The following is a 20,295-nucleotide window of genomic DNA, read 5'->3' on the forward strand; positions in this document are numbered from 1 at the left end:
TGAGATCATGGCTGATTTGTAACCAAACTCCATATCTATTAATATCTTTGCTTAACAAAAAATTATCTTAGATGTAGAATTAATAACTGATCTAATATCCATTGCCACTTTTCGAATAGAGTTCCCAACGTCTACCGCACTTTGTGTGTTGAAATGTTCCCTAACATCTCTTCTGAAAAAAAATTAGTGGACCCCAGCATTACAGATGCCAGTCTTCAGTTAATTTGTTTTACTCCCAATGAATATACTCTCTATCATCAGTAAAGTGATGGAAGGTGCCATCAACAGTATTATCATGTATTACCTGCTCAACAATAATCTCCCTAGTTCTAGAGTCCCCAAACAATGGTAATAGTTTATCACTATCTACCCTACCTTTTCCTTCCAAAAAACAAGCCAGACATCTAGAGCAAAACAAAGATGACCAATGAGATAGTACAATACTGCAACACTAACAGCAAGAAAAGTATTAAAAGGATGCACAAATGCAAACAAATGCAAACGGGGAGATTATTGTTGAGCAGGTAATGCATGATAATACTGTTGATGGCACCTTCCATCACTTTACTGATGATAGAGAGTATATTCATTGGGAGTAAAACAAATTAACTGAAGACTGGCATCTGTAATGCTGGGGTCCACTAATTTTTTTTCAGTTGTTGGGAACTTGTTTACTGTTTACACCTGTATCGGGAAAAGTGGAAAATCTTCTATAAACGTCAGAAAGTAAGAATCTGGAGAGTAGTGGATGAAGGAGGAGGCCTCTGGCAGCAGTGGCAGCAGCAATGTCAGAATGAACTGGACATGGCTCCAAACATTCTGAGGAATGGTCACTGGACCTGAAACATTAACTCTGATTTTTCTTCACAGCTGCTGCCAGACCTGCTGAGCTTTTCCAGCAACTTCTGTTTTTTGTTCCTGATTTACAACATCCGCAGTTCTTTCAGTTTTTATATGGCTCCAACCCAGCCTGGAGTCTCCCCGCGAGCAAGGAGCAGATCCTGGGCTGACACCTTCAGCCCGGACTCGCAGACTGGGCCAAGGCTCCAGGTCAGTAGCTAGGCCCACGTGCCTGAAGAAGTGGAAGCATGGGTAAAAGGGATGGACTGTTGATCAGCAGCAGCATCTGGACAAGAATTGGATGGGAAGCAGGAGGTTAGGAACTCGCACATTCCCAGGCCCACGGCTCTAGCTCGGACAGTGCTGTCACAGGAGTGGCGGCGAACGTGGAGGCCTGAAGCCAAGACCCCAAAGCCTGTTTCTGAAACCCAGCAGTGACTGGAAGAGCAGCAGAGAAGGAACAAGAAGAGAGAAAGGTGAACTCTATTGCAATAAAATCTTGTATTACATTCAGTGTTTCAAGATGGCGCCGGAGCATGGTGACACTTTGTTTATAACACATGAACAAACACTTTTCACTGTATTTTTACATACATGTGACAATAAATCTAAATCTAAAGAGGTCAAGATGGATCATCCATTCAGCACTTCTGGCTGAAGATTGGTGCAAATGCTTCAGCCTTATTATTTTGCACTGATATGCTAGGCTCTTCCATCATTGAGGGAACAAAGAGACCATCAGTGGCAGGACTACCAGTGTCCCCTAGTAATTGACCCCTCCATCCTAGGAAAATGCCTCATACTTTCCACTCCAGCCACGCCATTCACAATTTGATAAACTTCTTTCAGTTTGCCTCTCAATCTCCTGCGTTCTAGTGAAAACAAACCCAGTCTATCTAACCTTTCTTCATTGCTAAAATCCCCCATACCAGGCAACATCCTGGTAAACCTTTTCACTTCCCTCTCCAAAGCATCCACATCCTTGTGGTAGTGTCGTGACCAGAACTGTACGCAATATTACAAGTGTGACGTAACTAAAGTTCTATAAATCTGTAGCATAACTTGTCTATCCTTATACTCAATGCCCCTTCCAATGAAGGCAAGCATGCCATAGACCTTTGTAATATCTTATCTACCTCTGCAGGTCTCAAGATCCCTCTGTTTCACGTTACACTGATGTTTATGAGAGAACATAATCAATTAAGGATTTGGGATTCCCATTTTCTCATCTCAAATAGGCTTCCTAAGAAGTCCCTTGTAGCCAATGTTAGTCGCATTGATTGACACTATGCCCCTGTGTGCCAAATACAGTCAAAGTCATAAAGCCATCCTCTGGCATTGGTACAGCCAGTTCACCATCTGCAATTGCATAGCCACTCAGCTGGGCAGCCAGCCTGACCACTTTGCCATCAACTGGCAAATCATACTCCTGGAGTACCAGGTGAACCCTTTTGCATTAATACATTCCTGGCACAAAGGGAAGAGAGGAACTGTTTAGTCACCTTGGCAGACTAAATGAGGTCAATTACATATTTTTGATACTCAACCGAGGAGCTGCGGACGACCTTTGTAACTTTTGCACAGGTTTGCTTGATCAGCCAGGGCTATCCTCCTCCCAACACTGGGAAAGTGATCTCTTGACTTTTCCTAGCAACCTGCAGTAGAACCTGCATGGAAACAGCCCAGTCTTCATTCTGCCTAAACCCCAGCTTCATGCCTGCTTTTTCTGACAAACAAGCCCCACAGATATTGGTTTTTGTTGTCTTGTGTAGACAAACTGCCTGTCACTCCCTGCTTCCCATTTCAAAAATAGCCAGGAATTGCCTGGTAGATTGTCCAGCTTCACTGTCGTAATTTTGCCAGAAGTGTGGTTCTGGGCCCAATCCCAAGGAAATTCCAGACATATACTTCAACTGTTGCAACCTGCAAGTTTACAGCTGGTGAGCGAAGTTGTTGTTCTGACTGTAAAAATGTGAGAAGGGGCCTTTTTCAATGCTATCTGATCTGGCCATCTGTGTCTCTGCCGGGAAGCCTGTGTTCCAAATTGGTCACCATGCCTCGCAAACATACCTGTGATGTGTCAGGATATAATTTTGAGCCAGTTTTAAATGTCCACCAAGAAATATGTGTTTTCTGCTGTGTTTAGCCTAAACATTTGAAATAAAAATATTTGGAGGAAACAAACACTTATCTCCATGTGTTTCCATTAACTAGAAATAACATTAACTTAAAATGTATCTCTTTGCAATCAAATGATGTAGGTTCATTTGCTGAGCGTTGTTTAAGGTGAAAGAGTCTTGTATAAAAAAGAACGTTTGTCCCACACTTTATACTTTAAAAACGTTTATTTTATAGCATATGATGTAATTGTAAACCAGCCACTTGGAACAATGGAGATCTTTGTCCACTACGTAAAGTTGCTGTCTGGATGGGCAGTTTGGAATGGATTTTATCCTTGGTCATTTCAATTTTGTTGCAGATAAAAAATGTCTATATAAGATGACTGGAGAATATGTCCGTCCAAATTCTGAATTAATTTTTAAAAAACTATTGTATATTATGAAATCATTATCTTACATTATCATAGGAGTCCTAGAGTACTGAAGCACTCAACTAATGGAAAAAAGCAATATTTATTGAGAAAGTGAGCAAATATTCTGCAAGCATGTCACATGATTGAGTTTCATGTGTTTAAAATATCAGATGATCAAATATCAAATTGTCACACTTCAGTAATACATCCAACATTAGACAGAAACTTTGGATCCACAGTGTCTAAATTTTTAAGTCAGGAAGTTGGTGGCTCAATCATTAGACAATGAAGTGGAGTTGGTTTCGGAGTGTAACAGACATACTTTGGTTAGTTAGTGACATGCTTTGTTGTGGACCAGGGAAATTTAATTGTTCGGCACTATTTCTTAGGCAAGAAATGCAAGCTGAAGAATCCAGTATGGCATGAGCTGAGCTACTTCCACAGTTCATTCAAGAAGTGCCTTACACCCCAACTTAGTAGATCATTGTAGTGTTTCATAAGGCAGTTAGTACCTGAAAACATTAAAGAACATCACAAGATGAGCTCTACCCACTAGGGTATAAGGGATTGGAACCAACCAGTTCAGTTTCAATACCTAAGCTGTGTTACGTATCAGTTGCACGTGCTAATATCAACAGTTAATAGTAACAGAAACAGAAATAGCTAGAGAAACTCATCAGGCCCGGCAGCATCTGTGCAGAGAAAGTAAAGTCAATGTTTTGGGTCCAGTGACATTTCTTCAGGCTTAATAGTAACGTGTACTTACACTTATGTTGAGCCTAATGGTCTCACAAAGGACAGTCATGTAAATAGCTATTAAGTACTATGTAATAAATCTATTCTATTTATGGAGATTGAGCCTATCTTTTGTTGCAAGCTTCATGGATGTGTATCCTTCCCCATATGAAATCAGTAACTTAACTCACACTAAAAGGAAAGTTTAGTAGTACTAAGTCTACTCAAGGCACCTCAGATGGTTCCAGTGAACATAGCCACAAACATGCAGACAAAGGGATGGATATTGTCATATGTACTATGATAAAAATAAGTGGGCACCACTGTCTCTAAAATATGCCAGTAATGGTTATGTGCTAAAGAAATCTTCAGTTCCACACAAACAACAGCCATCTGAAAAGGAAAAGGAAAAGACAATTCAGTCTGAAAACTGTGAGTGTATCTTCAAGTATTCAACAATAAAAGCAAGTGCAGTCAGCCAGTTTCTATGAATACAGCAATGAGCAGTTAACACAGTGGCAGCACTGATTAATGTACTAAGCCAGCCTCTAGAAGATTATAACAGCTAGCAATAGTCAACACAAGTGATTTTTCAAAAAAATCTGAGGGCCATACAGTATCTCACCAAAGGTATATGTGGGAAAATTAGAGTCATAAACACAGGATAGAGTAGTCAATATAAAACACCTAAAGGAAGTCCCTTAAATGAATGGTATAATTTCATATATGTAAGGTTGAGAAGCTAAAAGGAGGCATAAATCACTATATCTAGTAAAAGAACTTTGTTCAAATGATCTAAAGTTATTCAGAAAAGCTGAAATAATCTTTGAAAAAAGGACACATTAATTAAATTGCTTAAACAACTAATTGATGTGAGAAAATTGAAGACAGAAGAAAGGTCTATTAAAAATTTAATGTTTTAAGGGAAAATCAAATTTCTGTTTTGCTAGTGAAAATTTTCTTAACAATACAATGCTATTTTGATCAAAACTGGTGTGAACATCATGGAGTAGAAAGTTAAAAAATCATGACTCATTCATCTTGTTAATTAGAAAGTGCAAATCACTAAGATGATGGAGAAAATGGTGTGAATTAGCAGTCGATTGCTCCATCTTGGAAAAAACTAAAACTACAATATTTTCTCTATCTAAACCATTTCAACAATCTTTAGACAATTGACTTTCATTTCAGCACAATTAGAGAGGTAATTCTCAAACTTTTAAAAACGATGTAAAGTTAATTAACAGGAATTAAAGAAAGTCTCAGAAAAAAAATCAGGCAGAGATTAATCTTTATTAAAACAAAAAAACATCTTAAATATAAAGGCTTATTAGCTATTCATCTGCATTATCCAGTAATTAAAGAATTGATTACAATATCTTCAAATTTGCTGAAGAAGACAACACTTAATACAAAGAATGATCATGCAGTTTAAAACACAACTGCAAAATCAGCTACACCAATGAACACTTAGAAAATTGCGGCAATAGTTTTCAAGTATATAATTAAACTAAGAGAAACAATATCTGTTAAATGCAGTGACATCGGAGAAAGAAATGACACCTCCAAGCAAATCTACAGATACTCCAGGCAGGGAATCAAACTTGATGAGACAATTCATTTGATACTGAATTGCTTCAGGATTACAGAAGAAACTGAGGGAAAAACAAATGATCACATTTCCTTATTTTACACATCCAATAGCTGATCATGTTTTAAAACAACAGAATATAGGGGAACAGACATGCCTTTGACATTATTGCAAGAGTATTTGCTAACTACTTTAAATTAAGTCCTAATCATACATTTGAAAGAGTAAAATTTATTAGAAAAATACAACTTTGAGGAGAACCTGTTGACAATATTTTCAATGATCATTACACATTATCAGCAGTTTGTGATTATTGTGATTAACAACTAGAACTAATTTGAAACAGAATTGTTGTCAGAATTCCTGATCCATCTCTTTCAGGAATGTTACAATTGAAAGAAGATCTCACATTGAGAAACCTATCCAGGTAATAGTAGAAACTGAAATCGGAAAACAGCACAACACAATGATGGGAACAGAAAGTCAACCTAGCTCATCACATTTCCTCGAATTGCACAAACACCCAAAACATCACTTGGTAGTTTAAAACAAAATCCTTTTTATCATTTGATGCAATAATTCACTATTTCAGATGTGCAGTTAATAAACCACACAAACAAAAGAAATGTCTGGCTCTATCCCACCAGTGCAATCTTTTTTAAGAAACTGGGATATTTCCAGACAATGTCCAAAAGTCAAAAAACACCATTGAACAAAGGAACCAAAAACACTTACTTGCGCAAGATTTTTGGAAGAAAATGCAGAATATCAAGATTTTATTTCATTAGAATACTTATCATTATTTGAGGATACACCATGTTTGGAATATGTGAATAGACCTTTCCTAGATGTAATAGTTTATTCATTTGAACCAGATATGACACAGGTCATATGGGTTGATTGTCATCCAATTAATTTCAAACTTAACACTGGGGCAAGTGTTACTGAATTATCAGAAGATATCCCTTGGTTGAAGAGAATGAAATTATAGCATTCTGACAGAGAACAGCAAGCAGAACATCATTCAAAATCAAAGAAATTCTCAGAGTAGTTTTAAAATATTAAGACAAATACTATATGGAACAACAGTATGTCATCAAAAGACAACACTTTCACTCTGAGCAGAAATTCATGCTTTGCTGTTAAAATTCAGAAGTGAAATTCTAGTGATCAATACAATTCTACTCAACAAAAGGACGACTGCATTGCTCTCAGAAGAACATTTGCTGAATCTAAGAGAAAATATAAACTGCTACCGTTTATCTATGTTACTCTCCAAGCCCTGAGAGGCCAGATGATACGGCTGATTTCAGATATTTGGAGGAATTACTTAATTGTCTTCTAACCATGAGCAAATCTTCAAAATGTGTTTATCAGATATTCTTGACACCACAGCCACCAACGGTTAGTACTAAATCCTTGATGCAGCCAATTCAACTATTTCCAAGAAGCAGTGCCAAAATAACACAGTCAGCTTTACTGTCTATAATTGAAGCTGATAAAGTAAAGAGGTTAACAAAAAGCATACATGAGAGAATTGAAGGATTGCATGCAAGTCTAAATTATTACAATACCAAAAGGAGAAACATTTCTTTCAGAACGTTTTGACATGATTCTTGAGTTTGCATTTCCACAGTGTAGAGATATGCAAATTCAATGTTAGCTCATTCCTGGCAGAATTATTTCTGAGAATTTAAAAGGTCTGTCCATTAATGAGTTAAAAGATTTAACACAACAATTGAGATTACAATCACACCTGAAAGCCAGTAAAATCCAAAATTTAGAAGAAGTGGTCAATGGGTAGGAATTGAGGACAGCAAAACAATAGCATAGCAGTAGAAGTTTAAAATTCGAGCAGTGGAAATTAGACTTTTGAGAAAAAGTGGAAAGAAAGAGTTAGAAAGAGGAAGGACGGCAAGGGAAGAAATACAGAGGGAAATGGAAAGGAGAGAAAAGAGCAAGACACAAAGAGAAAATTTCAAGGAAAATGAGAAGAAAGCAAGTTTGAAATGAGTAACAAGATTCCAACCACGTTATCATAGAATCCCTGCAGAGTGGAACCAGGCCATTTTGCCCATCAAGTCTACACCAACCTTCCAAAGAGCATCCCAGCCAGACTCACCCCCTACCCTATCCCTGCATTTCCCACCCTAGACACTATATGCAATTTAGCATTGTCAATTCACCTAACCTGCACATCTTTGGCTTTGGGAGGAAACCAAAGCACCTGGAGGAAACCCGTGCAGACACGGGGAGAATGTGTAAACTCCACACAGATGGTCACCCAAAACTGGAATTGAACACAGGTCACTGGCACTGTGAGGCAGCAGTGCTAACTACTGAGCCACTATGCCACCCCGTGTTCTGTGAAGACATCACTGACTCGGATCTAAGGGCAGAGGTAATCCAGTTTTCCCAATTAGTTCCTAAATTTGAAACCTTCTTTATCTCTTTTGAGGGAGCAGCACAGCAGTTAAAATGTCCAGTCCAATATAGTTCCTTATTACAATGGAAGTCCTCGACATATGTAGGGATCATGTACCAGAGAAGTGCAACTTACATCAAAATGGCTTATATTGATTATTTTTTCCCTAACAGAATAATGTAAATATCATAGAATCCCTACACTGTGGAAGCAGGCCATTTGGTGTAACAAGTCCATACAGACTCTCCGCAGAGCAGACCCATCCCTGTAACCGTACATTTTCTATGGCTAATCCACCCAGCCTGCACATCCCTGGACACTATTTATCATGGCCAATCCACCTAACTAGCATATCTTTGGACTGTGGGAGGAAACCCATGCAGACACAGGGAAAATGTGCAAACTGCGCTCGTGACAGTCACCTGAGGATAGAATCAAAACTGGGTTCCTGGCACTATGAGGCAGCAGTGCTAACCACTGAGCTACTTTGCTGCCCTAATCGGGAGAGGGATTATAAAAAAAACAATGAAGTCCTCTATACAACTCATTTCAGGGCAATTTCTCCCAAAAGAAACAACCGAATGAGGTAGGGATAGGGACTGTAACTTCAGGAAATGTTGAAGGATTGCAATCCCTGTACTGAGTAAACATTCAGACAAAGTGCACAAGGTTCTTCTTGCTTGAGGAAAGATTCACAGACTATGAAGCAGTCAAATAAACTACCTTAAATGTATACTGTCATACTGTCAAATCTCAGGGAACAGCCTGACAGGTTATTCCTGGAATTTGAAAGGCTTAAGAAGCTTACTTTTGACTAGTAGGTATAGGCACTTAAAACAGACACTTATGAAAACCACAGTAAAATTATTCTCCTTGAAGTGTTCAAAGACTCTAAACCCTTCCTGATAAGAATGCACCTAAAGGAAGAAAAGTAGGCCCCACTGGTTGATGAATATGAGCTGATATACAAAGCACTGTTTCCAAAGAAACCCTCCCTGAGTCATCATCATCAAATGAAATGGATAGAGGTGGGGAGAATATTAGAAAACAGAGCACCCATAGGAGAGAGAGAGAGAAATGATGGGAACCATCAGCACAGAAAGATTGATTTTGAGATTAGAATAGAGGCTAATAGACCTGCATGTTTTAACTGTCGAAAGGTAGGGCAAGTCCAGACCAAATGGTGGAGGCTATGGGAGAAACCAATGGGATCTGTCAAGACTAATACACCCCAAGCAGAGAATGGGATGCAGTCGGGTAGCAAAGCAGGCTAGGCTATTGCTCTGAATACAGCTGAGAATCTCTGTAAAGGCACTCCTAAGAATGCAGATGAGGTTAAGCAAATTCCTGAGAGATAGCTGGATTTTATACCCGAAGGAAAGGTGGTCATATTTCCCCAGGGTGAGGCAAGCAACCTTGTGTTGATACTGAAGGATACAAGGGACTGTATTGAAGGGAACAAAGTTCTTCTGCCAGAGAGTACAGTAAGTGCCAATGTGCTGATTAAAAAAAAAGATTCAAGGATGATACATGCCCTTTTGAGTTTACTGGGTGCATTTGGATTGCAAACTTGTGTTGGCACCAGTAACCATGGAACTCCTTCCTATTCTGCCAATGGATGAGGTTGACCTGCTTCTGAAAATGACCTGGAAAGTAGCATCCCCAGCGGTCTCTGAGAAGTTTGCTGAGATCACAGCAACCAAACAACTTCTGGAGAAAGTGCCGGGCAATTTTCCCTGACTGCAAGCTCAAACAGTCCATGTTCAGACAAGCTGAGCCAGTGGAGGCTGAGTTGGGGTTTCAGGCAAAAGACACGCTGGTCTGCCTATCTGAAACCTTTATTTCGGAGTCTAAAAAACCCTAAGGAGGTAATGGTTTTTCAGAGAAATCAAAAGGAATGAAAAACTCCAAGACCAAATGTACTGACACAACACCAACCAGCAAAAATTTGAGTTAACTGGAATCTTGGGCTGGAGCTCCAGTATGATGCATCACGAATAGATAAACTGTGGTCTGTAGCCCACACACATTCCTAACCTTAGCCGTATCCTCAAAGTTGGCACCAAGCCGTGCTCAGACCTTGCCGCACATGGCAGGAATAATCATACTCAAGTCACTTTGGGCACTTTCTGTGTACTTCTACTCAGTGTTCGGAGAATAGTAACATGTTGACAAAAATCAAACAATATGTTGCCAGCTCCTGCTACCTGCTAAAGATTGTTTGCAGTTTTGAGGGACCCAGTAAGGGTGGTGGAAGAAAGGTTTTAAACAGGGGTTAGAGAGGCACAACTGGTGTCCCATGTATTCAAAGAGGTTCTTATGCGATGACTGTTACTTGAAACATAACAATTTTGGCACTTCTCCATTGTGTCTTTTTAAAGTTGCTGCAAAGGAAACGGTGCTGTATTGAATAAATTATCTACAACTCTATCTGCTTGTCTTAAATTACAGTAACAAAAAACGTTTCATACAAGATTTGTTACCATTTCAAAGATAAAATATAAAACTTTTCAACCGAAATAAGACATCAACCTGCTGTTAAAGGGGAGGCTAAGCCTGTCAGCCCTGCTAAGGCTTTAACATATATCAAAGCACTGTTTGTATTTTATCGTATCCAGGCAAGTCCATTTAACTTTCCATCCTGCAGCCATAGCTGTTCTTTCCTGAAATCGAGCCAGGAAATTTTTTTTTGCAGGCTTGGCTCAAGAATGATGGGAAGCCTCGCTTTGCAATTGACCAATTCCTGAGGTACAGCCTTTATAAAACTGCATCTCAAAAACATATTTTTCAGTTGTGTTAATACTGATGTAGAAAGCACTGATGGATTTGAATCTAAGAGCACTGTTAAACAGCATATTGTAATAATTAAACAGCAGAATTTGGCACTGTTACAATTCTATCTCTCAGCTGTTTAATCAATTACCCAAGGTTCTTTTTTATCTGGGTGTTGCTTCTCTGATTACAAAGTGCTTTGTTGGTCTTTTGCCATTGATTCTGGCTACTAATAGTGATGCCTGACATTTTAAGATAAAGCTGGTAGTTCATGTTTGACAACAAAGAGAAAATCCAACCAATTTCCTCCAATCTAATTAAGTTTTCATATAAAATATGTCAAAAGTAAAACAAAAACGGCCTAATCTTTTGTTCCTCAACTGGAACATATTCTACATTTTCATCTGTACAAGGTCCCCAGCCTAAGTCAAACTTTAAAGATAGAATTTGTGATGAGTGCTGGTAGAGACTGACCCATTTTTCACTTATCTAGGCCTGGATTTTAATTCTGGGTGCGTTTTGGATGGGCAGAGCACAGGCACAAGTGTAAAATGCACTGGTTTCAGAAATATACAGGTTCCCTGTATTTTAATTCCTGATCTTAAGTGTCCGGTCCACAGTCTGTATGAAAAAGCTGAGAAGCAGTGGGCCAACAGGTAAGAGAAGAATTTTAGGTGGCCATCAATCAGGATTAAGGAAAGACGTACAGGCATGAAACTAAGTAGCAAAGATGTTAATAAAGAAGGTTTGCTTTCAGAAAAGAGTAGAGTCCACGGCAGGGACATAACTTTCCATATAGCTTTCTTTCTCAGAAAGATCCCCATTTGAAGATTTGGACAACTTACAGCAGGCACATCAAAGCACTCGAAAGTGACCATAAACACTGCCTTCACAAGGTCCACAAATTCAGTGCAAGGAAAAAAGACCAGCAGCAGCATACTCTACCAAGTTAATGTGCCAAGCATTGAGGTGGTAACCACTCAGAAATAAGCTTGACTGACATGGACATTTTTTTAACAAAAAAATGTATTCATTTATGGGACAAGAATGTCGCTGGCTGGGCTAGCATTTATTGCCTATTCCTCATTGCCCTTGAGAAAGTGCCTTCTTGAACCACAGCAATCAATGTGCTGTTGACAATCCCACTGTGCTTTATGGATTGCAGCAGTGACATACCATTCATATATCTAACATCAGACTCCTGAGGTAACTGTTCCACTCAAAACTTGGTAATGGCAGGAGGTTCCTAGTGGAGCAGCAGAAACACTTTAGGAATATCCTCAAAGGATCCATGGTAGGATCAAACATTCCTCCCACTCATGGGAGACCCGGCCTCTGACTGACCAAAATAGAGACGATGCACTCAGCAAGGCACTGAACACATTGAGAGATATCTTCATGAGTGTGTACAGTTGAAGTCAAGTCATTGGAGAAAGTGCACAAATCTCCCAACAACTCACCTATCTGAGCTGCAAATTGGACAGACCAAGTACTCCAGCATCCATCAAACAGGAGTGAAAGCAAATCACTCTCAACTTTAATGTCCTGCATAAAGAAGAGGATCTCTTTTCTCTGTAAACTAGCTGCCAAACTTGCTTCAGACTGCTGGGAATGCCAGGCTTTTCCAATTTCATTTCTTGGTCGCATGGAAGTACAGAGAATATACAGCAAAACGTGCCATTCAGCCCACAGAGTCCATGTCAATATTTATTATCCACTCAGGCATCTTCCTATGTTAACTCTGTATTTCCTTCTTTTCCATATGCTTATTTAACTTCATACTTCAAACTTAATTTCATACATACATTTTTGCCTCAATCGATATGTGAGTGAGTTCCACATTCTCACCAATCCGTGGATAAAGTCATTCTTCGGAATTCCCCATTTGACATGTTTGTGAATATTTATTCGATGACCTCTAATTTTGCACTTCTTTACAAGGAGAAACATTCTCTCTGCCAACACTATCAAAATTCATAACTTTATAGATCTCTAAATTACCTGCAACTTCTTACAAGAGAAAAGTGACACAGTGTTTACACCTTCCTGAAACGTATAACTATAGAGTTCTGTATTTTCCTTTTAAGTCTTTTTGCACCTTCATCAGTGACTCTTCCCTTTTTATATAGTCAAAAATCACACAACAGCAGGTTATAGTCCAACAGGTTTATTTGAAGACAAAGTTTTTCGGAGTCTTGCTCCTTCTTCAGCGGTCAGTGAGGGAGGTAGCATCAGACACAGAATTTATAAGCAAAAGATCAAAGGGTCATAGAACTGATGCAAATGTGTTCAACAAATCCAAGATGGCTGTTAAATCTTTAATCAGTTAGAAAGGATTAATATGCAAATTCAACAATTTCTTTCAAGTCACTGTCCCAAGATAACTAAAGGTTTTATCAGTTCCCCCAGTACACCAGAGGCAACATCCCAAGTCAGACAATGCATTTTAGGTGTGAGGCCTTGTTTAGAATCTGGCTGTGTATCAACTTGGAGTCAGACTAGTTTTGCTTCCAAAGTAGGAATTTATAAAATGCCGCATTGACTGTCTACAGATTCTGTGATTGTTGAACAAAATAGAAAGTATCTGCATTTACAAATTTGCAAATGCAAATCACCCCATAGATTTATATGTGTGTATGCGCACACGCATTTGTGTATGTGTGTGTGTGTTTGCGTCTGAGAAAGAGAGAGAGTTTGTGTGTGTGTGCATGTGTGGGTGTGTGCGTGTGAGGGGGAGAGAGAGTGTGTGTGTGTGTGTGTGCATGTGCTTGAGAGATGGAGTGTGTGAATATGTGTGCATGTGTGAGTGTGTGTGTTTGTGTATGTGTGTATGTGGGAGCATGCTTCAGTGATAGAGTGTGTGTGTGTGTGGGTGAGTGAGAGAGAGTGTGTGTATGACAGAGGGTCTGTGTGAGTGGTGGAGTCACCTGTAGTGCCACAGGAACCCAAGATCTCGGTTGAGGCCATCCTCATGAGTACCGAACTTAGCTATCAGCTTCTGCTCGGTGACTCTGTGTTGCTGTGTATTCTGAAGTCTGCCTTGGAGGACGTTTACCTGAAGATCCAAGACCGAATGTCCTTGACCGCTGAAGTGCTCATCCACTGGGACAGAGCACTCCTGTCTGGCAATTGTTGCATGGTGTCTGGTCATCCATTATTGTACTGTCTGCATGGTTTCACCATTATGACAAACGAAACAGTATACAGCAATCCAAATGTGCTGTAAGCAAGGTTCAATAAATGTTTAGCATTACTTCTCTACTCTCAATTATATTTCTCTAGCACTTGAGTTGAGAATATGGATTCATTTTTTAATGGATTAAACTGGTGTTACTGTAGTGATTGTAATGAGGTCGACCAGGTGGACCTCATAGAATAGGAGTTCCCTAAGCTGTACTGTTAGGGCAGCACGGTGGATCAGTGGTTAGCACCGCTGTCTCACAGCACCAGGCACCCAGGTTTGATTCCACCCTCAGGCGACTATCCGTGTGGAGTTTGCACGTTCTCCCCGTGTCTGCATGGGTTTCCTCCTGGTGCTCTGGTTTCCTCCCACAGTCCACAGATGTGCAAGTTAGGTCGATTGGCCATACTAAAATTGCTCATAGTGCTCAGGGATGTGTAGGTTAAGTGCATTAGCTATGGGAAATGCAGGATTACATGGATAGGGTAGGGGGATGGGTCTGGATGGAATGCTGTTTGGAGGGTCGGTGTGGACTTGTTGGGCTGAATGGCCTGAATGTAGGGATTCTGTGGATATGATCTGGTCAAGTCAGGAAGGCCTACCTGACAGGCAAGAACAGGAGTGTCAGACATCCTGTTCACTCAGAAAGCTGGCTCTGAGGGAGCTGGATCAGTGTCAATGACTCTCCATGTGTAAATAGCGGGTGACTTGGTAACGGGATGCTAGCCTCTGTGGAGTTACTTCATGGTTACAGATTTCCTCACCATTCTAGTCCATTTAGATTCATAGTTTCCAAGTCATTTGAGACCTCCTCATTTTCCTTACCAAATGTGACATCCCACATTCTTTTATCAACTGAAGGCCCATTCTGCAATTTTCTTTGTGTCTTCTTGTAACTTGTTGAAGTCCCTCCGAGTTTTGACTATCGCTCCCAATTTGGGGTCATCCACCAACTGAGGTGCCATATCTTTGATTCCAAATTCTAAATTTTTAATATAAATTGTGAAGAAAACAGGTCTCATTGCTAATCTTTGGTTAAGATATATTGATGTGGAGGTGCTGGTGTTGGATTGAGGTGGACAAAGTCAGAAGTTGCACAGCACCAGGTTATAGTCCAACAGGTTTATTTGAAATCACAACCTTTCAAAGGACTTGACCTGATGAAGGAGCAGCGCTCCGAAAGCTTGCGATTTCAAATAAACATGTTGGACTATGACCTGATGTCGTGTGACTTCTAACTTTAAAATATTGTTGGGACACTATTAGTATCATAAGACACTGATTTATGTATGAATTCCCATGTGAAGAACAGCAAGAGGATCAAAGGCTCAAAAACTGGCATTGATAAGATGAGAAATAGTTGAGAAATAGAGCTAAGCCTCTCTGCTCCTATGATGCTGCTTGGCCTGCTGTGTTCATCCAGCCCTGCACCTTGTTGTCTCGGATTCTCCAGCATCTGCAGTTCCTACTATCTCTGATTCGATCTACCGCTCTCCTAGTCTGTTTTGACTCAGTGGGGGAGGTGGGGTTTCAAATTTTTCTTTTGTCCTTTTTGGAAAGCATGAAGAAAAAAGCGATTTTAAAACAGCCTGCCTCTTTTAGACCCAATCATTGCATTTTCCTCCTGGCCAGACTCGTCTTCTTCACCTCCAGAAAAGTCAACACGGCTGCTCATTGCGCATCATGTCCCAATTACCCAGAGCCAACCGAGTTACATTGGTTTCCCAATGCCTCATATCGGGAATTCTAGCCTCAAGGTTAAGTTTCATCAAGTCTTGACCCTTCCTATCTCAGTAACCTCCTTGCATTCTGCAACCTTTCCAACTGCATTTTGGTAACTGCATTTTCCAACTCTTTCGCATCCCAATTCTCCTTGCTCTGCTATTGGTGGCTATGTCAGGCCTTTAGCTCTGGATTCCTTCTGTGAACTTCTCCACATCTCCCTCCTACTTTGAGGCTCAGACTAAAACATACCTCACATTCCCTCCTGATATCTCATTCTTTGCCTTGGTGCTGATTTCTGATCTGCTGGGTCTTGGTGCCAAACCCACCACCAGTTTTGCTCTTTCAATGTGAAATCTAACATTTGATTAAAAAGTGAAAAAGCTGGACAGGAAGGTTCCCTATCCTATCATGATACAACTCACAATCGGACGCATACCCAAAAATTTACCAAATTCAGTCCAGTGGTGTCTGCTCCTTATTCATATTGACTCTACAAGAAAACTGAGTAAGCTCCAAGTGCACCAAAGAGCGAGCTTTAACCAAAGGCTTTGGACATCTACAGGCAGGCAGGGAAAGAATGGAGAGAGAACCTGTCTGCAGTTAGAAAACTAAGAGACATAAAGATCCTGCTGAATTTAACAACTAGACCACATTCGATGTTTTCTATTTCATGTTAATGTTTGACAGTTAGCCAGGTTAAAGATGTGGGCCCTTGGGTCAGAAAATCTATGCTGTACAGCAGCAACCAAGCAGCACTGGAGATTGTTCCTGGCAAAAGAAGGCATTAGGGGTGGCTGTTGGAAGTGGGAAAGGGAACAGTGAACATGGGTGGACTCAGATCACCAGTGGGATATTTTTTCTTTCATCTTCCATCTTGCTGTCGAGGCTAACACTTGTGTCCATCTCTAACTGCCCCTGAACAGTGTGCTTTGCTACACTGTTTGAAAGGGCAGTTAGAAGTACTGACAGTGAGTCTGGAGTCTCATAGGGGGCAGCTTTCCTTCCCCAAAAGGGTATCAATAAGCCAAATGGGCTTTTACCAAAACTGATGACAGTTTTTTGGTCACTATTACTGAAACTAACTTTCAATCTCAGAACTATTAATTAAGTGAATTAAATTCCACCAACACTCAAAGTGTGACGTCAACCTTGATCCCCAGAGCATTAGATTGCTAGCCCAGAGACAATGCCACTAAGCCACAATTTTCTCAAGCAATTGAAAAAAGTTTCCTTAGCCATTAAATCCCTAAAGATAATAAAGCCTGAAGTGTAAACCCTCATTAGAATATTATAATTACTATCTAACTGCTGCAGATTGGATTCCTTACCTAAACTCATAAATGCCCCTAGTTAAACTGGAAATAGACACATGCTTGGTGGGTTGACTTTGGTTTCAGAGTTTTAAGAATACACTACCCACGTGATGCCTCTTGCATCCCTCCTGGGAATGTAAAATCTCTCCAATATAATTATACTGGAGCATTGGTGCTCTGAAGACAAATAGCACAAGAGTCACTGAATGCAATACCACCTCATAAGTTTGGTAGAAAGGCCATCAAGTGTGAGAATGTTAATTCTTCCTACATTTTTCCAAGCTGACACATTTTAAGGTCAGGATGCAGCTTTTCTTCACATAGTCATAGAGTCAGAGAGTCACCCAGCACGGTCAGAACAATACGTTTGGTTAAGTGAATACAAGATGATGAATAAGCATGCCTTTCTCCAGATAACTGTTTTTGTTGGCCTCATAAGACAATCATTTTACTTTTCCATCCTACAAATGACATTAAAGTTCAAACATAGAGAGATACAGTTGAGATATTAAAACTTGAATTTGGAATTTGAGCACAGAGCATTTTGTGTATATTTCTGGTAAAATCTCCCCGTTACCTATGAATTATACACTGCGAGTTCTAGAGTATTTAATCCTGATATAAGAAGTGATAGAAATTGGAATTCATTTCTCCAACAATATAGGTGTAAAAAAGTTCAATTTCTATTATCTCTGACTTTACAAGCTTAGATAACAACTATAAATCAGACTTAAAGGAAGATGATGTAATTACTCTGATCTGTGATATGCTGATGCAGCTGAAGATCAATGTACATAGCTCCTACCACAATGTGAGTCATGTTCAGCTGTAAAGTATCAGCCCTATAGTATATTGATAAGGCTTTGATTGAATGTATCTTGTTTAAACCATATATAAACGCAGTAAATGCTGGAAAAACTCTGCTGGACTGGCAGCACCTGTGGAGAGAGAGAGTTAACATTTCAAGTCCAGCATGACTCTTCTTCGGAACTGTTTATTTAAATTCATTTGTCGATAAATATCTGTGAAAAGATCACCACTATAAAAGAAAAGTTACCTTTCAGTACAGACATAAGCCAATGATATGGATCAACCCTTTATGTTATGTTAGATACTGAAGGCCCACAGCCTGGAAATATGTCTTGGGCAGTAGAACAGAATGGATGACATCAGATCCTTTATGCTCATGTTAAATTTCATTCAGTCATTATATTTCATAGAGTTTGTTTTATTTGTGGGATGTTGGTGTCATTGGCCAGGTCAGCATTTATTGCCCAAACCTAATTTGACAAAGTAGTCGTCCACTGCATTCTTGAATTGCTGCAGTCAATGGATGATGGGTACACCCACAGTCCTGGTAAGAAGGGGTTTCCAGGATTTTGATACAGCAACAGTAAATGAATGGCTATTGTCATTTCTGGTGCCTTGGTCAAAGCTGGGTTGTCCATCCAGTTTCATTTTATAAGCTTCACTGCAGATTGATACAACAAAATTGTTATGTCTAGAGCAATGCGTAAGCCAGTAGATTTTCCTTCCTAAACATTACTGGACCAGAATTTTTTTTACAATAGTAGTTTCATGGTCACTATTAGACTGGCTTCTAATTCCAGATTTATCAACTGAAATGAATCCAGCAGTGGGATTTGAATCCATGTGCACAGCCTGTGGATTCCCAAACATTATGCAACATGCAACTGCCAAACCCATGGTTAAATGAGGTAGTTTCAATCAAATTGATCCCTCTGTTGTGTATGTGGTGGGTCCATTAGCATGAAGCTGTAATTTTTCACAGGATTATATTCATTCTTTTTTAGTAGGCATTTGTTGGTTTCCTCCATTAGCCATCTTTGCGGGAAAACTGCTACTGTTCATATGCATACAGGAAATCTCTTCGTACCTATGCTCATTAAAAATATAATCCCTATTCCACAACAAGAAGGTAAATTGTCTGATGTGGAATGAAATACCAGAAGAGAGGAAAATTTGGAAAGAGCTTCCAGTGTTGTTTTACAAAGATGTCTACCCTTGCAAACAACTTATTGTCCAGAAGCACTTTGAGATAACTGGGACTGTTCTGTTGCTAGAATCATAAAAAAAATTAAAGGATACTTTGATAGAGGCATGAGGAAATTATGTGGAATTGTTGAGCAATCTAGATCAAATGGCACAAAGTTAAGAATAAGAGATTAAGAGTGAGAGGAAGGCAAACTTATTTTCAGAGGATTGTTTAAACAGTGTTCTGCAATATTAAAGCTAGTGATTGAAACAGAGATCATGGGGAGGATCTGACTTGTTCAGGCCCTAAAAGTATGTCAGATTTAGCAGTCCCATTCCGGATTGTTACTATTTTGCTTGATGCTGCTAGTAAACAGGATTGAGCCCTATTAAAGTAGTTAAGTCAGAGTTCCATGACCTTTCAGACAAAAAAGAAAATATAGCACAGGGCCTCCCCTAGTACAACCAGTGGAACAAATATGAAATGACAAGCATTTTTTAAAGGGCAGTTACCCTGCAAACAGATCCAATCATTGGAGTTTATTTGCCATTCAACTGATTGGATTCTCAGACATTTTTAGCTTGAAAATTATGTTATTTCTGCTTTAGTTACTTCAACACTTTCAACTGTGCAGAACTTCACATGCGAAATACCTTGGATCATTCTACTCTGTTTAGAGGGAGAAGTTGAACAGCAGCATTAGTGAATTGGACAATCTAAAATACCATGTGATACCCTTAACAAAGGTGATTGAAGGTTACTGATGCCTGGATGAGGACTGAGGCAAATGGAATGGACAATCTTTTGGAGTTTAGGCCTAAAGGAGCCCAGTTGCAGGTTATATTTGAACCCTACAGAAACTTTTACACTATTTTAGTTGGGCAACTAGTGTCCTTCCACTGAATTAATGACAGTTAAGTGAAAAACACACTGTGGAATGTCATTCCCATGACTTTTTACCCAAATCACAAATAATATTTGAATTAACATTATGCAAGAACCTGCATTGACAAGATAGATCTCCTCATGGTAGCATAGTGGATATAAACAAGAAAATCATGAATATTAGAGACAACAAGGTGCAGGGCTGGATGAACACAGCAGGCCAAGCAGTATCATAGGAGCAGAGAGGCTGACGTTTCGGGCCTAGACCCTTCATCAGAAAAGGGGGAGGGGAAGGGGGT

The sequence above is a fragment of the Rhincodon typus genome, chromosome 18, assembly GCF_021869965.1.
Source record: "Rhincodon typus isolate 14 chromosome 18, sRhiTyp1.1, whole genome shotgun sequence".
NCBI lineage: Eukaryota > Metazoa > Chordata > Chondrichthyes > Orectolobiformes > Rhincodontidae > Rhincodon > Rhincodon typus.